This window comes from Erpetoichthys calabaricus, chromosome 13 (genome assembly GCF_900747795.2).
Source record: "Erpetoichthys calabaricus chromosome 13, fErpCal1.3, whole genome shotgun sequence".
Classification (NCBI taxonomy): Eukaryota; Metazoa; Chordata; class Cladistia; order Polypteriformes; family Polypteridae; genus Erpetoichthys; species Erpetoichthys calabaricus.
Genome location: NC_041406.2, coordinates 52,982,427 through 52,991,756, shown reverse-complemented (window position 1 = coordinate 52,991,756; position 9,330 = coordinate 52,982,427). Strand labels below are relative to the sequence as shown.

Below are 9,330 nucleotides of genomic sequence, written 5' to 3'. Positions count from 1 at the left end.
AACTCAATTTCAATATTTTTTGAATGTTGTTATTTTTTGTTTGTGCAGTTTTTAAGCTTAACAGTAAAGTTAAATATTTAATGAACTAATGAACTAGCAAACTATAAATTAGATATTTTTAGAATTCAAGAAATGAACGTCAGAAAATTAAAGTACAGTACACCCCCAAATTTCGCAGAGGTTACATTCCTAGAAGCACCTGTGAATTGTGAAAAACTACAAATTTTGGATGTGGTTAAAAAAATACCTATTTTTATAGTTTAAACCCTAAATATGCCCCCAAAACACTTTAATTTAATTTCAAACTCAGCTTAATACATTACCTAAAAAAAAGAATGCAAAGGTAAACCCGTATACTGCACAGTACTGTACTGCTATGTCTCCTGCAGTGCTAGAATGTAAAATACAGATGTTACCACTATATGTACTATCATTTATGCAAGCATATTTTCATTGCCAGAAGCCTTAGAAGGTGTAGGGAGTTTCGACAGCATCTTGGGGCTTTAAGCCTTAAACTGTCACATACTTGGGGGTTAATTCCTCTCTGGATGCCAAATACTTTTTTTGCTGCACTTTAAGTAAACATCACAATTTACAAAGAAAAAGTGAAATTTTAAATGGAACACATTTTTTTTCATGCAAACAGCATCACAATTACTGCAACACCGATAATTTTACACACTGCTAATGAACTGTAAAAATATTTTAAAAACTACTGGAACAATATGTACAAGGTGCAACTGATGCCATGGATGAAATCACAGAGCCAACTGCACTTGAACTGGCTGCACGCAAGCACACAGAGGTAAGCACTGATGCTGGCAGGCTATAGTGCAGCAGCTCAATCCCAATGACAGTGAGGCTGCAGTGCTGCAGGATGTCATGCTTGGGTCACAGAATTGCACAGAAAAACAGGAGATTGTAGAGACAGAAACTGTATTCAAACACTTCAAACAAACAAACATGTCTCTTTCAGAAGTAAAACGAGCTCAGTATGCAGTTAGTTATCGATTAAAGAATACACAAACATCATATGGGAGCACAACCCCCAACAGGAGCAGAGGATGTCTGGGGGAGGAGAGAGAAACAAAGCAATCAGCCAAAAAAGGACAGGTGCTGTTCAGGCTTTTAAATCAGCTCCTGCGTGCTCGCAAATGGCACTGGGATACGACTATAGCTGGTGGTGGCGGTTTAAGGGTTAAGAGGAACAAAACGGAAAACACAAGAACATTCAGCTGGAGATGCATCATGGGCAATCAGCAGCAAGAATACCGCTGTAGCTGTCCTGTGCCACTAAGATTCACACCGTCGAGAAGACTGCGATTTATTATTTTTATGGTGGAGATTCCAGCGACGCACCCAGCCTTGACCCGATCCGCACATACTCACAAACAGAGACAAAAACAAAGCAAACTGGTAATCAAACAGCAAATAAAGAATGTAATGAAAACAAATGAAAACAGCGATACCACCCCTGTTCCCCTTACGGCGATTACACATTAAATACAACAAAACACAAAGAAAACACACACAGTAAATCATGAAAAATGTTCATGAAAAACGGCAACAGATGAAATGTAATGATGAAAATAGATAGTCCAGAGATCCACACGTTGAATGGGAATGTAAAGATAGTCCTACCGCTAGTTGCTGAAATGGTCAAGACAGGTGGACGGGTTCAGGAGCGCTCCTTTCTTTGCAGGATGGCCATGAATCCACTTACAGTCCTCATGTACACAGGCAGAAGGCAGACAATTCAGACACCAATCACGAAACGATCCAGTACAAAACGAATAAGTACAGGTAACCCAACAGAAGGCAGACAGACAGGAACTTGAAACACAAATTACAAAAACTTTTTTTTTGCTTTTGGTCACTGGCCCCCTTTTTAAAAGCCGCGATCCTGATCCTGATCCTGACATCCTTTGATCCCAACAGCCCCAGCAGCCTCAGCAGAAGACCAATCAGAGAAACTGCAGGGACTGCTGGGAGTTGCAGTTTCAAATTCTATTGGCTACTTTCACCATCCCAAGCTGCGTTCCGCTCTACAGTTGCTTCCTGTTCTCTCTACAGCCATAAAAATTGTGGTGGATATTTGCGGTTTCCGCTAACAATTATTACATAGATTCTAAGGAAAAATCTGCGAATGACTGAGGCTGCAAACTCTGAGCCACGACTTCGCGGAGGTCTACTGTACTTCGCCAAGCCACTGTGCACTTTAATATACAGTGTACTGCTGATGGCACGTATGCTAGCCACTAAAGAATTTTATTTTGAAGCATATGAGAAGCAATTGATTGTTGTGGCATGCATTATAATATTTATCTTGATTGTTAATGTTAACACAAAATACATTATTGATTAAATTCAAGGTACAGAGAGAAGATGAAAGCAAAATTGGTTTAAAAACAGAAAACAAGAAGTAATAAATAAATTGATAATAAATTAATTTTATTTGTTGCCTTTAGGCTGTAGATATATGTTCTCAAGAGTAAAAAGTAATAGATTTAAGAACCATTTCAACCCAGCGCTATTCTAAGTTCTACTAAGAACATGGATCCTGATGAAATCTAAATTACAGTGTTATTGTTTACTATTAAAGTTCATTATTCTAATTTGTGTAGTGATTATACGAATGGTTGTCTCTTGTCATCTATTGGCATGTTGTCTTGTATCTTTGTAACATTATCCTTTATCTGCCTAATCTACTTAACCTAACACATTATGGTACAAAGACTTCTTTTTTTACTAAAAAGTTAAAGCTAAAGGTATGGTGATTTGTGTACCAACATTAGAACACATTTCTTCTAACAACTGCAGTTACATGAAACAAATCACACAACAATGAAAGTGAAAATAGCAAAACACTGCAAAAGACTGTAATACAGCTGCATTTTGGAATGTTTGTGTAGTAAGGAATCAACAAGCTTTTTGAGCCTTATTAATTTTTCACAAGTGATGAACAGAAGAAAGCTGCAAAAAATATAAATTAGTGTATTCTGTAACTCAACAAGCATTGCAAAAAAATAAGGAAAGCGAAATATACTAAACTCAAATTGATGGAAATGTGCATATGGTGTTAACAGATGCAGCAACGAAAATGTTACCTATTTATTGATCTCAAATATGTCATGGCAGGGCATCAGAAAGTGTGCAAGCATTTTATCAACCTCTTCACATATATAAACTACAATAATTGAAATTTCATCTTTTATTGGTGTATATGCTGAAATCAATAAAAACTGTGTCAGAACATTTTATCTTTAATAAGATCTCGTAATCAATTATATCTACACATTCATCTATTTTCTTAACCAGCTTGTCCAGGGCAGGGACATGGGGTAGCTGGAGCCTATTCTAGAGCACAAGACATGAATAACACACAGACAGGGTGCTAGTCCATTGCAGTCCGAACAAATAAACACACACAATGACCAATTCAGCAAATTAATTCACCTTACCTGCATGTATTAAGTGAAAAAAATCATTTTTAGGATAATTAATTTAAAATATAAAAAGAATCTTTCAAAAACTTTTGGTTGTGTGTGTACTCCCTTTGACTAATACTTCACAGAGAAGCAACTTTTGTATGCTTATTGCAGTACTGTATGTAGGTTTAGTCATATATATATATATATATATATATATATATATATATATATATATATATATATATATTCAGCAACCATGTTAAGTCTTCATTGCTGAAGTTTCAAACTTGGTAAAATTGTAAGCGGATGTTCTGTGCAATGACCTTAAGATCAATCATTAGAATGTCAAGCTGAATTAAATAAGATGGATGTGCATTTGTCTATAATTTGAAAAAACACAAGTTATAAAGAATTGTCAAATAAAATTATCCCTCCTAAAAACATAAAATGCAAATTGAGTGATTTTATGTAGGCAGAAATCTTTTTGGATTTACTGACTCTTTAACATATTCAGCATTATAACATTGTGAACTCTGAAAATCTAGTCATGTTTACTGTGGCAGTTGGTAATTAATTTTTATCAGTATGCAGACTGAATGTTACAGCAGGTTTCTTAACATTATCTAAAGCACTGCTGTCAATCAATAAAATAAAGATTTGCCATCATGATCTGGCTATGTAAACTTTTGCATGAAGTAGGCAAAGTCTTCCTCATTTCTCTCTTTAAGATTGCCTACAGCACGTGTTACAAATTTTCTCATAAAAATTAAGCCAAATGTGTTCCCCTTTACTGTTATAGCAACCTGTTCTAGGGTACTGTTTTAGCAACCTGTTCTAAGGTACAATAACTACATTCTTACATGGCTAGCTAACATTCAAACTTAAGGAGTAAAAGACCAAGGGAGAAGGTGGAGTGTGGGGTACAAAAGATATGTACAGTACATTACATGCAGTGACCAGAATGAGTACAGTGGTTGTGTTTATAGCATCCCTAAGAGGGCAATAGTAGGCAGATACATGAAAAGCTGTCTAAATATATAGTCTGTTTGGCTATTAGTTTTGAATCATTCAACACTTGTAGATATGCATTTATTCTTATAAAAATAAATTTTTTATTTCGCTTGAGCATTTGGAGTTATCCAGTAAATGATGGTAGACTATTTCTCCCTGCAACACAAAGATACTTTGTATCAAAATCTACTGCACAAATTAAACAGATTTGACAAGCTGAACCTAATTTTCATGTATACATAACACAGATGAACTAGTAGAGGGAAACAACAGAGAAACTAAAAACTCATTTTGTACGAGCAAAGTAAATTCAAGTGGAAAACCAAATTCAAAATGCCTTACACATTGATTAAGTTTAAGGTGTTAAGACTGCAAGATTAAGCAAATGGCAAAAAATGCTGGATACAAGCACCAGAAATCATAGGTACCCAGTGTTGGAAAAAAGATAAATTTCAAATGATATAAAAATTCACACATTGCCAAAGGTACACCTAAACTCCTTCACTTTCTCTCTTTTTATAGGTCAGCCAAGAGATTATTTTTCTACTAATAACTCAAAATGCTTATGCTATTAAACAAAACAATATCATGTATTCAAAACACAAGAATAATAGAAGATGCATGTACAATGCAACTCCAACCAGCAAGTGCAAAGACAAGTTTCAGAGGGACACCAGCATGCATGACAGGTACCTCACAGCACAACAGCTTTAAGAACAGCTTCAAAAACAGCTTAACAGTGGTTGAAAAAAGCTATGATATATAAACAGACAACACAAAAGAGTGTGTAACACACCATAGGTAAATTAACGAAAGCAACTATTAAGGTAATGATGGTATATTAGCAAAAAGCATGGCATCAGACGGGGAAGATTGTTTTCAATACTATGTCAGAATTCTATAAGGAAGCAACAAAATCATACAAAAAGAGGTACAAAATGTATTATATACCATGATTTTCAGAAAACTTTTGTCAAAGTACCACATGAGTGGCTAGTAAGCAACCTAAAAGAAGAAGAAATTCATGGCAATTTGTGTTTAAGTGGGTACAAAATTGGCTTAAATACTGAGAACATAGGATTATACACATTCCTCTCACCATAAACCTAAGAGGTGTTAGAATTAGTGTTACCAGGACATTAATGCTGGGATTGTTACTCTTTTTACTATAAACTAGCCGTCCCCCATGGCTTTACCCGCGTAGAAGTGAAACAGGACAGCGAGGAGGGCCCTGCCTGGCTTCCTACTCCTGACATCATGCTTTGCCTTCCCCTTGGCCCTCAGCGTCTGTCTCGGATTAGCGCGAATATGTTGCTTCTGTAAGCTAACTATGATTCTTAGCGTGATGAGAAAAGTTGCAAAAAAACTTGAATGTTGAAGCAAATTCTTGAAAAAAGCACAATGAGGAGGGCCCCGTCCCCCTCCCCTCGGCCTGCTGTATCTCTTTCGGATTCGCGCAAACAAATCGGTACCGCAAGCGAACTATGATACTTAGCGCGACGAGACAGGTCACAAAATCAACCGGAATGTTCAAGCAAATTATAGAAAAAAACCAGATCTAAATCCGTTAAGTAGTTCTCTCGTGAAAAGAGGACAGACATACAGACAGACTGACATTGGATTTTATATATACAGGGATGAACAAACTGGATAAGAATATAAATAAACTGGTAAAGTTTTCAGATGATACTAAGCGAGGTGGAAGATCATATAATGCATAGTCATCTGAACAGTTTGAGTTACAGAGGGAACTGGGCAGCATACAGGCTTAGGCAGATTTGTGAAAGATGAAATATTACACGTAGGAAGCAGAAATATTAGATTTGAATACACAATGGAAGGCTTGAACATGAAAGTACATCTGATCAGAGGGATTTAGGAGTTATAGTAGACTATTGTTATCTATAGCTTCAATTACAAAAATATGAGTTTGTAAAATGACACTAAAAACAAAAAATTGTGATTTTTAAATTTTCTTTTAAATTAAAATAACACGGAATTGAATCCACTGCTGAGTATACTGAATAGAAAAATGAAATGTTAAGATGTAAAGAGATTAAGTCTGTAGGACAGACTTTCCTAAAATGAAACAGTGAGTGCAAAAGGTGAATTCCTTTTTGTTTGTCAGCACATATACTAGGGAATCAACATTTTCACAATAGATATGATACAGAAAAAGAGAAACAGACTGACCAGGGAACATCCAGACTGACTAGCACCAAGAACACCAACAGACTAGAAATGCAGTATTATCATTCTCATGCCAACTCTCTGAACAAGACACCATTAAAGGCATACTCCATCCAAAAATGATAATTTTTTATATGTTACTTACTAAAACTCCATTCTCCATAAAAAGATTAAAGTGAAACATTTTCTTGGCCATCACTACAAACAGTGGTAAGCAACATATAAAAAAATATGATTTATGGCTAATTTCAGTGTTAGCAGTCATATAAGCATTTATACTTAATAGCTATTTTATTAGGCTGACCTATGTAGAATCAGGTTAGGACTCCATTTTGCCTCCTAAACAGCCTGAATTGTTTGAACTAAGGAATCAAGAAGGTGATGGAAACTTTCCATAAGGAAGGGAGGACATGCTAAAACAAAAACATCACCAAAACTTTTTGGGGACACATTTAACTATGGAGCTCCTTCCACTTTGCACCAATGATGATATATTGGATTGAGATCTTAGGACTGTGTAAGCCACTGGCATAACCTGAAGTCATTACCACATGTTCATGAAACCACACTGAAATGAAGCATTCTTTGTTAAATGACACATTATCCTGATGAAAGTATCCATATGGAAAAGAGTAGATTATGACAATCAATGGATACTATTGGGGTCAGCAACAATGCTTAAGTTTGTTGTGGCATTCGAAAAAAAAAAAATCCAGTTATATTAAGTGGCCTACAGTATGTAAAAAAACACTAGCCAAATATTGTGTGGTGTGAGGAAAACCATTTGCTAAATGTCATTTACAATAATGTGTGCATTGTAGCTGTCAATTTCATTGTCCTTTGGCAATGTGCCTCCTTTCAAAAAACTGTGAGGACTGGTAGAAAGAGGAATTCCATAACAATATAATGATAACTAAGTAGACTTTAAGAATTAATAAACTGATACACAGTAAAATAAATAAAGAAATATAACAGTAAAATAACAACTTTATAAAAAACACATTTTACTAGTGCACACTTCCATTAAGAAGAAAAATATACTTCACAGATTAACAAATTAATAAAGAGAATTTCTTCAGACTGCCTTTCTCAATATATCAATTTACTCTTTTATTTTCCATCCTTGCTATTATGTGGAATACACTTCTATAATAAATGTAAAAATGTAGAATTATACATGGCAAAAATTAATCTTACAAGAAAAAATATTAAACATGCTCTCTGTGATTATCCATATTACTAAACGAGAATGGTAAACCGGATATGGATGCAGGGACCTGCCCGTGGACGCAAAAGACATAGTGCGCAAATGCCACACAAAGCCCCCCCCCCCCCCCCCGAGTGAAACGGGAGAGACTACGCACGTGCCACACAAAGCCCCCCCCCCGCACCAGAGCAAAACGGGAGAGACTATGAACCGTCAGAGAAGGAAACAAAGTTTAATAAAGAGGTTAAAGAACAGGGACAAACACATGGAGAGCAGGTTACAGAACAAAGCCCCCCTCCCCAGAGTAAAACGAGAGAGACTACGAACCGTCTGACATGCCGCAAGCAGGATAAAGCGAGGTCAGAAATAAAACACAGAGTAGGAAACAAAGTAAAACTTTATAAAGGGATTAAAGAACGGGGACGAACACATGGAGAGCGGGTTACAGATGATAAAAACTGGAATGCAACAGCTTCAAAAAAACCTAGGCACGAAACACATGCACACCAAGATACAGAATATAAAGGCAGAAACAACGACAGTTAAACGTCCACACCACACAGCGGAGGCGGACCCGGAAGGTGCAGGTGCCTACATTGTGCGTCGGAAGGCGCGGTAAAGTACAAAAGGCAAAGGCGCCTACACAGCATGGTAAAAACCGACATAATACGGAAGGCGCAGGCGTCTTTGCCATATTGTGAGTGGCACTAATGCGTGGTGAAGGTGCAGGAGGAGACATAGTAAAACAAGAGGAGTCAACGCCCCGCCCCAGAGTGAAACGGGACACACTACGGAGTCCACAAAGGTTCATACATCAAACCCGAGATAGTACGTCTGAAACCGCGGAAGCAAAACTGTCTCGGCTCCAAAACCAAACAGCTCAACAACTAACAGAGCTTCGACACCGAGCCCACGTGGACAGATCTAATGAACGTGGACGCCTACAACGTGCGTCTCAAACTGCGTAGGCAAAGCAGGCACGGATTCAACACGACACAGCTCGAGTGACCGAGATACAAACACGCGCCTGCCTGGATATAATTAATGAACACAGGCGCCTACAACGTGCGTCTGAAATGCCGCAGACCAGGCAGGCACTGCTCCAAAAAGAAAGAGCTCGACTAAACGAGATACGAAGTGAAACGGGAAACACTACAGAGTCCGCAGTGCTCCACAATGCACCGCATAATAGTTCGGAAAGAGCTTCGTAGTAACAGTGGGGAGACCCAGAGTGACACGGGCGAACGCTCCGTATTAAACATACGTCATCCTCACACGTCCAGTATCGCAAACAAATGAAAATTATTACTCGTAAAAGGGAAAATATATTCACCAGGGACCAGGTGTCATTGAAACAAAAGCAGAATAAAGCGAGATCAGAAATGAAATACAGAGTAGAAAGCAAAGTAAAACGTCATAAACAGGTTAAACGAGGGGGCCAAACACATGGACAGCAGGTTACAGATAATGAAGACCGGAATTCAAAAGCTT

General features: G+C 37.3%; 1 protein-coding gene across 1 annotated transcript in view; it reads right to left on the bottom strand.

The window, feature by feature from the left end:
- LOC114664229 (oxysterol-binding protein-related protein 3-like) overlaps positions 1 to 9,330 on the bottom strand; it is a 211,556-nt gene that overhangs the window by 63,647 nt on the left and 138,579 nt on the right.